The sequence below is a fragment of the Ptychodera flava genome, chromosome 5 (genome assembly GCF_041260155.1).
Source record: "Ptychodera flava strain L36383 chromosome 5, AS_Pfla_20210202, whole genome shotgun sequence".
Lineage (NCBI taxonomy): Eukaryota > Metazoa > Hemichordata > Enteropneusta > Ptychoderidae > Ptychodera > Ptychodera flava.
Window position 1 is genome coordinate 26,962,936 of NC_091932.1, and position 15,302 is coordinate 26,978,237.

The following is a 15,302-nucleotide window of genomic DNA, read 5'->3' on the forward strand; positions in this document are numbered from 1 at the left end:
TACAAGACGGCAAACCTAAGAACTTTCCTTGTGGACGTCATTTTGTTCACTTGTACTTTTAGCATGAGGTACCAACTTGTGCGTGGTGTTAGTATTTTACTGTTAACTGGAATAATCGCCACGGCCAATCAAAACTTTATATAAAACAGCCAAACAAAGTATATAATATACACTGACAATGTATACAATATCATACACAAAACGCTATCAACGAAGATATGAACGGTGTGTTGAGTTGCTTTTCCTTTATTACATAACAATAAATACGATAAATGAAATGTGGTGCCTTGTGTCTACATATTTCACATAACTGAACTGAAACGGTCGATGTAACACAGATGTAGTAACAAATGATTCTCCATCAAAACAAGATTTCAAGAGAAATTGAAACAAAATGACATCAATAATACACGAGGGCTGTTCAGCACACATTTATAATATGCAATTGGATTAGTTCCAATTGGTTTATATATTCTTTTTGTTCAGCTATATGGGAATTAAAAGGGAAAAGGTTCCAGTCTGCGTATCCTTAAAAAACAACCAGATATGAACTGAATATGCTCACGTGTTTTACAACAGGTTCATTAATAGTTGTACGCTTCACAGAATAATGAGATATATGTTATCACTATATGTAGCAGTTTTATTTCAACTTCCCACAGTACTCTCAGAGTTTAATCACTAACTACAAAACTTTATTTAATATGCAAATGAGCTGTTCATTAATTTGACACTGCTCAATAATTCATGACACAATTAGATATCCATCAGATCAACATTTGTAGCACGTTTTATTGAATTTAATGCTGTAATTTTAGAGTAATGTCACTAATTACAAAGTTCATTAAATATGCAAATAAACCCTAAATTAACTTGACACTGTTCAATGATTCATAGCACAGTTAAATATTTATCAAATCAATATCTGTAGCACGTTTCACAAAATTTTGGTGCCGAAATTTCAGAGTTATATACCTAATTACAAAGTTTATCAAATATGCAAATGAACCCTTAATTAACTTTACACTACTAAATGCTTTACAATACAGTAAGATATCTGTTGTATCAGTATGTGCAGCAGTTTTCATCACATTTGATGCAGTTATTTCGGAGTTATATGACTAATTATAAGACTTCATGAAATATGCAAATGAGCTAATTATTAACTTGACACTGCTCAATGCTTCTCAGTACAATTGGATATTTATCAAATCAACATCTGTAGCAAGTTTCATCAAATTTCACGCTGTAATTTTGGAGTAATATCACTAATTACAAAGTTCATTAAATATGCAAATAACCCCTTTATTAACTTCACACAACTAAATGCTCTTCACCACAATTAGATATCTGTCGGATCAGTATCTGCAGCAGATTTCATCACATTTGGTGCAGTTATTTTGGAGTTATATGACTAATTACAAAACTTCATAAAATATGCAAATGACCTATTTGTTAACTTGACACTGCCAAATGCTTCTCAGTACAATTAGATATTTATCTAAACAATATCTGTACCCAATTTCACTGACTTGGGTTCCGTAATTTCAGAGTTATATACCTAATTACAAAGTTCATTAAATATGCAAATCAGCCCTTAATTAATTTCACACTGTTAAATGCTTTACACTACAGTTAGATATCAGTCGGATCAGTATCTGCAGCAGATTTCATCACATTTGGTGAAGTTGTATTAGAGTTATATGACTAATTACAAACCTTCATAAAATATGCAAATGAGCTATTTATTAACTTGACACTGCCTAATACTTCTAAGTATAATTTGATATATATTAGATCAATATTTGTTGCAAGTATCATCAAGTTTGGTGCTGGAATTTCAGAGTTATCTCACTAATAACAAAACTTCATTTAATATGCAAATGAGAAGATAATTGACATGACACTCACATTATCATCATAATGTTCTTAGATTGTCATCTGTGAAAAGTTTCATGAAATTTTGTGCAGTATTTATTTATATATGTCTACACTGTCATTACCGTCTTCATAGGGAAACCATTGTACGAAAAAAACGAGATTGCATAACTTCATTAATATGCAAGCCACACTAACCAAAATCTAATCAGATCTTGCAAGTAGCATATGGTACCTGTGTACCAAATCTGACTTGAATCCATTCAGGTGTTTTTCAGTTATCGTGTAAACAGACAGACAGACAGACAGACAGACAGACAGACAGACAGACACACACACACACACACACACACACACACACACAGACAGACAGACAGACAGACAGACAGACATCGCTATGACATTAGCCCACGTGTTTACACACGTGAGCTAAAAACGACTCAAGATGTTTACAATTTAATTAGAAATATTCAATAAGAATATTTTGAATACACGTTTGGAGTTCATAGTTCTTTTCTACATGCAAATACCTATCATTTAACAGTTAACAATAATTTTCCTAATTTTAAATCACATTTATGCAAATTGGATACCCATGTGAATTTTGCAAATTAGGGGGTTATGGCCCTACTTGGCAGCTCCACATCGTCAATTTTCTTGAAGTAAAGATAATAAGCTTTCAAATGATGTGTGATGTGGCTTAATGTAAGGTGGGTACATTAAGTGTGAAAAATAGGTGAGCCTGCTGCTCGCCTACTATGTTAATTTTAATACAAATTGATCAACTTGGCTTTTCCTGAAACAACTTAGATTTGCGACCCACTAAGACTACATTTTAGGAAAATGTAAAAAATCTTGGTCGGGTAGTTTTTGCTTTTATTTTTTGTAATTCCTTTCTTGTTTGAACTCATTTTCATATGTCTTGAGTCAATACATTAATAACTCAGAAAAACTGTCATAGATCCAAATTACATGTACACTTTATCTTGTTAGTAATTACGTATGTGCGAGTGCTCGGTAAGCTTTACAGTGCTTAGACTCTGAGAGATCGCCGTTGGACAACACCGGTACCTCTGATGTCTTCGCAAGGTTAAATCGCTACCGTACGAAGGTTACAGAATTTACCTCAGATCGAGTGTTTTGATCGAACAAGTAAGCAGGATGTTTTGAGGAATTTTCAGTTATTTTAATAATCAAGAAAAGGTTTTCTATAGAGCCTACAGGGCACTACAAGTGACAATACTCCAAGTTAAATATGTTCAAGTAATTTGCTAGACATTTTTAACAACACTGTAAGTTTTTGTTCTATTACTTCAACTAACGTCAAGCAAAAGCAGCTACACTCTTAAACCCCCTCTCTCTCCAATTTTCTAGAAAATCAAATTCTCTAGACTCGGTTAAACTTCGCTAAAATTACCATCTCACAGCTTGCAACACGTCACTACAATTCGCTCGTTCACAAAAACCCCTTCTCAAATTTTTAACAAAATTTATCTAGACTTGGTTACACTTCACTACGCGTTCTTAACTACGCTACAAGATTGGTGTCTGTCTGGCGAGTAAAAAGTGACCATCTTACAGCCCCGAACACCTTGCTACACTTCGCTACATTCGCAACACCCCTTCTCCAATTTTTACAAAAGTTTACTTTGCTACACGTTCTTAACTACGCAACTGGATTAATGTCTCTCTGGCGAGTAAAAAGTGACCATCTTACATCCCCAACACCTTGCTAAACTACGCTACGTTCGCAACACCCCCTTCTCAAATTTTCACAAAATTTTTCTACACTTCGCTACACGTTCTTACCTACGATGCAAGATTGGTGTCCCTCTGGCGTTAAAAGGTGACCATCTTATAGCCCCCAACAACTTGCTACACTTATGTTCGCAACACCCATTTCTCAAATTTTTACAAAATGTTATTTCTCGTCTTACACTTCGCTACACGTTCTTAACTACGATACAAGATTGTTGTCCCTCTGGCGAGTAAAAAGCGACCATCTTACAGCCCCCAACACCTTGCTAGACTTCGCTATGTTTGCAACACCCCCTTCTCAAATTTTCACAATTTTTTTCTAGACTTGGTTACACTACGCTACACTAAGATTGTTAACTATGCTACAAGATTAGTGTCTCTTTGGCGAGTAAAAAAGTGACCATCTTACAGCCCAAAACACCTCGCTACACTTCACTACGTTTGCAACACCCCATTCTCAAATTTTCATAAAAATATTTCTAGACTTGGTTACCCTTCGCTACACTAAGTTTGTTAACTATGCTACATGATTATGTCTCTCTGGCGAGTAAAAAGTGACCATTTTACTGCCCAAACACCTCGCAAAGTTCGCAACACCCCCTTGTCAAATTTTCACAAAATAGTTTTAGACTTGGTTACACTTTGCAAAACGTTCTTATATACACTACAATGTTGGTGTCCTCTCTAGCGAGTAAAAAGTGATCATCTTACATCCCTAACACCTTGCTAAACTACGCTACGTTTGCAACATTTCTCGTTTTACATATTTTGCAAACAAAAACACTGGTGACATTATATCGGAAAAACATTACGTGTTTTTTTCATGTGTTATATCTACTGATTCGGAGTGCACGCATTTATCATTTCCAATTTAGTTCGGCGGTGGATAATTTTGTTGTTTCAGAACACACTAATTCAAGCCTGCGAGTCAGTTTTCACAGAAATGCGTTCCTTTGCGACAACTTCAAAGGGCATACATCTTGTGACAAGATTTCTAAAGGTCGGTTCCAGGCTTGGCTTCCCTTTTTCTTTGACCGGTGATAAAGTAAACTGCTGAAACAAACAGGTTAATATCAGAAACATTTCATTCCTCGACAAAGTCTCTCCTACGCACATACGGCATCCAGTCGAAAAAGGGAAGTAACTCTCTTGTCTTTTCTCAATACGGCCTTCGTCGTCTAAGAATCGTTCTGTAGGGAAAACATAAAAAATGTCTGTATTTTTCTTTACGGACTATACTTCTACAAATCAGTGATCTCTCATGATTTTGTATAGTCTACCTCGAAAAAATGAACCAAAGGGTACCATATGATTGTTATGCAATGGAATGTTACCAACAAGGGATCAAGTTCTAAGTGAATTTTTTGTTAACCATATTAGCATATGCAAATGACCATGATCTCGGCTACTCTATACTTTGATCTTTAACTGCTGTTGGATCGCAACATCTCCTTCTGTTGCTGTCATCAGTAATTTTGTATCATATCCAGTCAACTTTATAAAACAATTTATATTTCAAAAAGGTAGAAACATCCATTAAAGTGCTACATTAGTTTGTTGTTATGTTGCTTTTTTACTCGGAAGGCAGAAGAACACATTAATTATCAATATATATTTGCTACACAATGACCTTGTCAAAAACACTGCTATATAGAAATTTTGATTCAACATACCTGGGCAAAATTTCTCAGGCTCCTTCCAGTATTCCTCATCCATGTGCAGATTCTGAAAGTTAGTCCATATTTGGGTCCCTTTTGGTATGTTATAGCCACCTATGGGATTGGATATAGCAGGATTCAGTCCTCTATAATCAAATAATCCTGGTAAACTATGCAGACATATTGTTCACATAATTTTCATCCCCTCTCATCAAATGCTAGATGCCTGAAATGATTGGAAGTTCTTGTAATAAATGAAAATGACTGCACTTTTCAAAGTTTAAGAAACCACTCCTGCTATTAAACGGAAAGCAAGAGCTCATTAGCATGTACAACCTCCGATAGGCGGAACGTCAATAGAAATAGTTCTATTTACTCTTCGAAATTAGTACACAATATATGTACTTGCTTCGAATGTTTACAAGAAGGTGAAAAGAAGACCTACCAATTACAGTGTTCTCCGTGGTTTCATGAGGTACGTTATGCGGCATAGTTGTTCTGATTCTCATTACTTCGCGGATGATAGATTCGCAGTACGGTAATTTAGCCTTGTCGGACAACAATGGTAACCGATCTCTTCCGATGACATCATCTATTTCTTTGTGTACTTTTGCCTGAACATCGGGATAGCTGACCAAGTAAGCCACACACCAAATCAAGGTTTCAGTTGTTGTGTCGACCCCGGCTGGTATGAGAGTATAATATTGAAATGTCTGAGTACAGACAACTACAAAAAACAATCTATAATTGTTGCAAACAGGTGTTTGTTTGTCTTTAGACTGCACAACAGTTCAAGTTCAAATTATTTCTTTGTTCAACATGAACCGTAATGTAAAATAACAATGCCCTTCCCATTTCCTTACTAATGGTAAATACGGTAAGTTTTTGAATTTGAACTCACAACATACGGCAGCTAGTCACCTAGCAGAGAAGCCACAGACAGAACTGCTCAACCAAATCCCCACTTCCAAAACAGAGTGGGTCAATAATCGAGCCAAGTTATTACAATTTATCTGACTGTGACCCCTCCACACGCTATAGAGTTAGCACTTACGCTCGTACACTCACTATAACACATCGCACACATTACAGAGTATATCAAGGCAATGAATACATTGCACGAATTCATGCGATTTAGCAGAAGTAACAAAATATGTTATCGAAGCATGTTTGAGTCGTTTACTAAGTTTCACATATCACAATTCAAATAATTTGGCACAAGACCAAGAACCAATTTCCTGTAAGCCAAGATAGCATCAGTAGCGCTGAGCTAATTTTTCTATATTTATCACAACATTCAGCAGCACGCAGCCTTTTGGCAGGTGTACGGTTAATGTGTACTTGACTACTGATAAATATTTTGTGTGGGCAAGACAACCGAAATTTTGAGTCAGCATGAAAATAGCGCCACATTGGCACTTTTGTGGAAAATCTCCAAATTAATAACGCGAAGATTTTCTTAAATTATTTTATCATATAATATATAAGTGACTTGCAAGGTTCAGAGAGAGCTAAATGAAATGCTGGTAATATAAACGAGCATTGATGTAAGATGTTTGTTTCGTAAAAAAATGAGTGAGACCTATCCAACGTTTTCTTGTCTTTCCCTGGCCTTTCCTAACTATTTTTAATGTACTAACGTGAGTAAAACAATTTGTCAGTTAGTAAACATGCAATTCTACCCCGCACAACTTCAACAATTTGCCAATCAATGAAAGGTCTTAAGCAAATCTAAAATGATGTGTATCTGTGATAGAAACTTGAAATCATAACGACAAAGCAAATAAAATAACTTCGTTTTACACAGTATGTTTTTCACTGGGACTGAACACTCATGTTTTGATAACTGTGAAAGGTCAATTAAATTACAGCACATGGTCGAAGTTGTATGTTAAAGTTTAAAATTCAAAAGTGGTATATCCTCATTCATGCTCGCCATTGTAGTCAACTCTTAAATAATTCAAACAACACAGACTGAAATTTAGTGTGGTTAGGTACATTCTAGATGAGTTACCACATTGTGTTCAAAGTAGAACACCATCAAATGAACAAAATAGACAAGTATTAAATTGTAATACAGATCGATTGTCCCTTTCTGCAGCCAAATATTGATCAGTCTACTTGATGATCTTTAATATCAGCTGATATCAGCAGTCAGAACACCATCAAATGAACAAAATAGAAAAATATTAATTTAATACAGATCGATTGTCCCTTTCTGCAGCCAGTTATTGATCAGTCTATTTGATGATCTTTAATATCAGCTGATATCAGCAGTCAGAAGATGAGCCTTTAGAGCTAGGAATCTAACTCTCTCTCTCCATCTTTTCACACTCCACATTTTGAAAGCCATGTGAAAAATGAAATTATTCCCTGTCATTCCAAGATGATGCCTCAATAGCTGAATCCATCACGGTGTGCCAAGCTTCCCATGAAAGTCAAACTTCCGAACTAGTAGTCATTAAATTGCTACGAGAATTTCTTGTGAAATATTATACGAAGGCTTGATATAATTTGGAAACTTGGTGATTAATTGAATCAGCATCTCGTCAACTCAACCATAAACATGCAACAGACTGATTATATTTTTCCGGCTATTATTCGACTAAGACAAAAACTGTGCTGTTTTTCATTCAATTGCTTTCTTTTTCTCTTCTGGGCGGTTTCCTGAATTACGATTTCTTTCTTATCATTTGCATTTTACTCAGTTAAAGAGAGTAGATATTTAAAGCGTTTGTGTAGATGTCCGCTTCCCCTCCATCCTGCTGCTATAACCCTAGCACTCCTGCCCGCCTTATTGATTCTAATCTACATTAGAAACTTGAAAACACTTAAAATGTTTTACTATGTATGCAATGTATAACTGTCCACTTCGGGTTAAATACACATCACACATCAGAGCGTGATGACTTCAGCTATTGAAGCATCACCTTTGAATGACAGGAATAATTTCATTTCTCACATGGCTTTCGAATACATTTTCTCTCTTAAATGGTGCAAGGCAAGGTGGGATCTTGTCACCTTAGCTATTTAATATATATGTTGATGATTTTAGTTGTATTTTGTCGAAGACGAAAACTGGTTGTAACATTCGAGGAATTTGCATAAACCACCTAATGTATGCCGATGATATTTGTCTAATTAGTCCTTCTGTGAAGGGACTCAGACGTTCGTTAATATTTGCAGTTGGTACGGTGACAGTCACGATATCATTTTCATAACAAGAAAACAAGTTGCATGTGTGTTATTTCCGAAGCCTCTAGAGTTCGTCGCATTCCTCCTGTCTATCTTGGAGGAGTTAAATTGACTTTTGTTACAAAGATAAAGCATCTCTAGGTTACGACAAAAACAACACTACTACGGGAAAATTTGTAATGATGATGTCAAGATGTAAGCGGACATTCGTTGCGGAGGAACTACGATAGTAAGTGAAAAGTTATGCCAAAGTTTGCATAATTTGAGGAATAAATCCCTGTTGCATATATCTAGGATTTGTGAGAAAACATCAATAGGAACAAAGTCAACATTATTGGACGAATGGAAGTCGACTTCGAGATTCCCGCCAAGAAATTTTTCTATCATGCTTATATTATCACAAATTCCACGTATGACTGATTGATCAGATTTTACATCATGTTCACTACAAAACAAGCCACAGTAGAACGACGTGATACCTCACTGAAAGTTAACAGTTGCCACTGTAGAACGCGTGTTTTGAAACCTCCTTACATACTTCAGAAAGTCTGGCAGTTAGCAGACAACTTTCATGACAGACATAGGTATAGACAATGGAAACTGTGCCTAGTAAAAGCCCGACCACATGATGATGTTAAGTTGGGAGTTGGCTTTGCATAAGAACTGGTTACTGTAAACAATTGATGTGTGAAAGTTAGAGTTATAAACCCAAGAGATAAGCCTGAGAAGATATATAAGCATATAAATCTAGGTGTATTTGAAGTTACTGACGACGATGATGTTATTGCATGAGTATGGAATTTGGATGCTAGAGATGTTGATGGTAATGTAGTGAGTTCCAGATCTAGGCATGTGACACTGAGACGGAGACTGACTTTAGCAACCCATGGTGAATTACTGGTAAAGTATTGCCTAAGGTTATTTCGAGGAGACACATGGTCTGTGTAACACAGATTTGTCTGCCTAGCAGATGAGACAGATTGATGAGCTGTTAATGGAATATGATGTAATATTTGTGTAACATGACAAAGATTGGGAAAATCTAGATACTGGAGATAATCCAAAAGACACGTATATACATATGAGAACATAATCAATCTACGTTAGGCAATGACGTAATCTGACCATACACCAGCCCATGGTACAGCCTATCTTTGTGAAATACCGTAAATTGAACAACATCACAAAGAAGGATGTTTACCCAGTTCTATGCATCGAATAGTCCATCGAATAGCCATTTGGCAAGCACATTAGTTTTCGAAAATGGACTTAGCATCAGGATATTGGCAAATTGAAGTTGCATTGGAAGATAGAGATACCACCGCCTTTGTTTCATACAATAGACTCTGTGAATTAAACATTATGCCATTTGGTTTGTGTAACATGCCAAGCACCTTTCAATGCTTGATGGAATTTACCGAAGGGTCAATATGCCTGATTTATCTGGATGACATTGTGGTGTTTTTAAAAACATTTGATGAACACCTACAACATTTGCGAGAGGTCTTAAATCGATTTGAAGAAGCCGGGCAGAAATTAAAATGTAGTAAATGTCACTTCTATAAGACTGAAATAGATCATTAGGACATATCGTTACACGACATGACTTAAGATCACACCCAAAGAAAATTAATTCAGTAAAGGACTATCCTCATCCGAATAATATTCTTCAGTTACTGAATTTCCTTGGATTAGCATCGTACTATCAACGGGGTGTGCAAACCTTTGCCAAAGTCACTCATTGCTAAACAAACTGTTGATACAGGACATTGCATTTGAATGGAGTACTGAATGTGAAGACCCCTTTTGCACTTTGAAGTCAGTGCTTATTTCCAATCCACTACTCGGACATCCTGATTTTGATGAACCGTTTGTCCTGCGTATAGATTCATGTTACACTAGTATTGGATCTTGTTTGATACAGGTACGTGACAATAAAGAAGTTTCAATTTCTTATGCGGTCGAACTTTCCCAAACATGAGAAATACAATTCAACAATCGAGAAAGAAGCTCTTGCCATAATTTGGTCGATTAAGTATTTCCGACCATAGCCTTTATGGTAGATGCTTTATTGAAATGGTTAACGACTATTCGTTACATTGTAAGAACATTTGTAATTGAAATTTTTTGTCGTGTTTTCCCCGACTGGTAGTAGTGCTTTTTGAAACATTTTCTCATCGTGCTATTTTGTACGTAACATCGTTTTTAAAGATTTTTAATTTTTTTAATCAGCACTCACTGCAATTTTTACGATAACTATTATACGTGTATGTAGGCCAATAAGTATGGGTGTACCCCTTTTTCCAAATCGTTTGTTGCACAAACTGTTTATTCCCTTATTACGCTTTGAAGAATATTTTACATTTAAGTATAAAATATCATTTATATCCTTTTATGGAATTATACTTTTCTTATTTATTTATTTATTTATTTATTTACTTCCATGATTCAACCAAATTTTTATGTCACTGTAGAAAGGTTCTTTTTATACTGTGACGATTAATATATTTGGAACATTTGGCTTGCTGTAGTCGCACTCACAAGTCAAGTACTATTTATGCCATGTATCATTTTTTTAAATACATCATTTGTGTTACCAGCATAAGACAAAGACCATACCATATGAAGCCAAATGGCATAAATTTAAAAGGGTTAGCTGTATAACATTAGAGATATTAAAAACTATGTCACATTACAGTGGCCTGGACACAATGTATCCGGATCCCATATAATTATTAATTCTATATTAAGTTACTGTTAGCACACAAGAACGTATATGCGTTTTGTAATATTTTAGAGTATGGAAGACAATTATTATACTCTACAAGAGTTTCATCTATCATCCAAAATAAAAGGAATGAATTACCTCCAGATACATCAGATACTATTTGTCGTGCTTAGACGTCTGTCAACACATCAGCCTGGTTTGTACCTTTCAATTCTGCTTGTAACTTCAAAACATCATGAACAACATTAGAATCGCTACCTATCAAAGAAGAAAGTTGAAATGACCGTAAATCACTGACAACGAACATTATCATTCTAAGTTCTGATAGTATTTGTAGGAGTTATAGATTGACAAAATCAGCAATTCTGAAAAAGGTGTTCATCATGAGATAATCATGAGGAGGAGCATAATGACAGTGATAATTCTGATGATAATTGTGTTTGTATTTTTCAGTAAAATTCAAAAACATATTATCATTGATGAATGTAAAAAGTTAGATATTATTTGTATATGATAAAATAAAGACGTTAGTGTGAATCATTACGAATATAACATTGTGTCGAGAGAAAGCGTAGAAACAAAGAAACTATTTACTACATGGACGAGAGTTCAGAATCTTCATGATGTTTAAATATAGCCACTCTCTTTGTGCAAACAAGAGCATATTAGTACATACTCCAGCTAATTCTACTTTTCGAGTACATGTCACATATGAATCTTGACTATGTTATCATTTCAATATTTCTACCGTTTAGTTGTTTATACGATACCTTCTTGTATATTCATCCTATGATCGTCGATCTTGGACTGGATAAATCTTAACCAAGTATTGGCAACTTTCTTCATCTGACGGATCGTTTTGGATGGTATATACTTAAGTATTGGCTTAATGTCAGCCAGTGTGCCATTTGCAAAGATATCATCCATATCGTTAACGAATTTTGCATGATGTTTTTGAATTCAGTGTCATCAAAGTCATAGCTGAAACAAGACATGATACATGTGTAGATTGCGAAGACGTGGGACATGCCACTGTTCTCCAATGATAAATGTCAAAAGAAAATCATGGCACTTTAAGGAGATGGGTCCCTATCAATTTTAAGTTATAATGATGCTACAATACTAATCACCAGGATTTCTATGAAATCGTCAGAGAATATTCTTGAGAAAGCTTTAAAATTAACTCTCGAATAAGATATCCTAGCTCTGACATAGGTTCCATTTCTCCAATAGCATCTAACAGTCCGAGATTTTCGTGTTTGCAATACGTAGATGAATAGCAGACAAATGAATCTTCACGAAACATCAATAGAATGAATGAACACACAAAATAAGAAACTCCCAAAGGTGAAAACAGTTAATATCAGTTAATGTAACACTATGTTGTTTTAGCTAGAAAATGCTTTTATCTAATCATCAGATTTATTACCGATTGCTGTATTGAGAAACCTAAAACTCGAGATTTCAAGAAAAATTAATTGGCTCCAAAAACTCCCCTGAGAAAACTCGAGCCCTCGCGAGCTCGTGATCCATTTTTAACGCGATGATGAAAAATTAGGTTTAGAAATTTAAAGCAATATCCAAGGGAAGAACATTTGTTAATCAGTGGTGAGCAGTGATATAAACAAAGCAAAATTGACTTTCAAGCATTGAAACAGCTTCGCATAAATGCCTGAATGCTGAGGATATTAAAGGCAAAATACCACCGGGATTGAATAAGAATCTGCTTGAATGCACAGAATGGTATGCCGAGATATGCTCAAACTGACAAGCTCTTACTAGTAATACACAAACGAAATTAATACACTCAGTTCTGTTACTCCTTCTTCTTAAATGTCAATAATGAAAGGTACTGCAAAGTGTGGACAAGGACGTTAATGCCGCTAAGAGCGTTGGAAAATACTGTCCGTTTGCAAACTTATATTATATTCTTATATTCGTGACGAGGGCATCCATTTGCCGAGGGGTGACAATATCCATTACCACAATAAATTTTCTTGCAATTTCCAATGCCGGTATAGGGCGCGATCTAGTGTGCGCTGAAATTCTGTGCAAATGTATATTCAGAGCCTCCAACATACCCTGGTCTTAATCCCGTTGGTCCCTTGGAAATGTCTTAGTTAATCAGTCGATGTTAGCGTGAAAACATATATATTTTCGCTGGTTAATATACATTGTTAATTGATGTGTTTAAAAGTTTTAGGTCAACAAAATGTCGAAGCAAATGAAATGGTAACAAAAGTTAGCCTTATTTTCTCCTCTCCTAGAGCTTGTGCAAGCTTTCATTAAAATACGGATAGTTTTCAATCGGATTCGAACCCACAATATACGGCATCAGTCGCCTTGCTGAGAGACCTGAGACAGAACCAGTCGGCTAAATCTCCACTCCCAAAAAAGAGTGGTTCAATAGCCGGCTAAGTTGTTACATTTTTCTGACTTAGACCTTTCAACACGTTGTAGAGTTCGTGAAGCACTCACGCACGCATGCTCACTATCATACATCGCACATACACACTTTATCGAAGCGAAGAAACGAATTTCATCGCTTTAACTGGGCGAACGATAACCTCGGGGACAATTCTGTCCACCAGCAGTGTTACCGACCCAGGATAGAAAATACGGATAGTTTTCAATCGGATTCGAACCCACAACATACGGCATCAGTCGCCTAGCTGAGAGACCTGAGACAGAACCAGTCGGCTAAATCTCCACTCCCAAAAAAGAGTGGTTCAATAGCCGGCTAAGTTGTTACATTTTTCTGACTGAGACCTTTCAACACGTTGTAGAGTTCGTGAAGCACTCACGCACGCATGCTCACTATCATACATCGCACATACACACTTTATCGAAGCAAAGAAACGAATTTCATCGCTTTAACTGGGCGAACGATAACCTCGGGGACAATTCTGTCCACCAGCAGTGATACCGACCCAGGATAGAAAATACGGATAGTTTTCAATCGGATTCGAACCCACAACATACGGCATCAGTCGCCTAGCTGAGAGGCCTGAGACAGAACCAGTGGCTAAATCTCCACTCCCAAAAAAGATGGTTCAATAGCCGGCTAAGTTGTTACATTTTTCTGACTGAGACCTTTCAACACGTTGTAGAGTTCGTGAAGCACTCACGCACGCATGCTCACTATCATACATCGCACATACACACTTTATCGAAGCGAAGAAACGAATTTCATCGCTTTAACTGGGCGAACGATAACCTCGGGGACAATTCTGTCCACCAGCAGTGTTACCGACCCAGGATAGAAAATACGGATAGTTTTCAATCGGATTCGAACCCACAACATACGCATCAGTCGCCTAGCTGAGAGGCCTGAGACAGAACCAGTCGGCTAAATCTCCACTCCCAAAAAGAGTGGTTCAATAGCCGGCTAAGTTGTTACATTTTTCTGACTGAGAGTTTGCAAACTTACCTAGCTAGGATTCTTTTTCTCACGGACAAATGACTCGAATAATATCGCCCATGTTATTTGGAATCCAGTTCTTGCTTAAATGGATCATGAAATTTTGAGATTTCTAAGAGTCGTTCAGATCGGCTACGAGCTAAGCTACCCTAGATATTTGGTTATTTTATAGTGTATTAAGGCTGCATCATTGTGTAAACTTTATCGTAAATGCATAATTGACATTGTTCATTGTAAGTTGAAATCCTATGTTTGAATTCAAGTTGGATAATTATTTCTTGCTATGAAGTATATGACTTCGAGTACGATAGATAAGCAAGATATAGATATGCAAAGAGTTTAGCATTTTCGCTATATGAATTTTACGACAAAATATCAAACTGCTGGCTTTCAAACAACAAGTTTATGAGACTACATCCGACGCTAACTTGGTCATTTTTTCATGGATAAGTGTAGGCAAGTGAACTTACTCGTTACCGAAGCAAATATTTGCCAACACATTACAAACACACAACTTCAGTATTGATCTCGGATTGAACGGTTCTCCATTCTTGTCAACAATGGCTTTCTTTACATTAGGAAACGCCACCTTTATTACAGATCTTTCCAATGGGTATCCGCTGGCGAAATTCCTAAAAAAATACAAAAATTGTAGTTAATTAAA

General features: G+C 36.1%; 1 long non-coding RNA gene across 1 annotated transcript; it reads right to left on the bottom strand.

The window, feature by feature from the left end:
• Positions 1–1,322: 1,322 nt before the first annotated feature.
• LOC139133399 (uncharacterized) lies at positions 1,323–15,266 on the bottom strand. Its single transcript, XR_011552587.1, has 6 exons — positions 15,109–15,266; positions 11,988–12,198; positions 11,356–11,475; positions 5,740–5,979; positions 5,310–5,408; positions 1,323–4,826 (listed from the first exon to the last, which is right to left on the bottom strand). It is a non-coding gene; the product is annotated as an uncharacterized lncRNA (long non-coding RNA).
• Between the last annotated feature and the right edge of the window lie 36 nt (positions 15,267–15,302).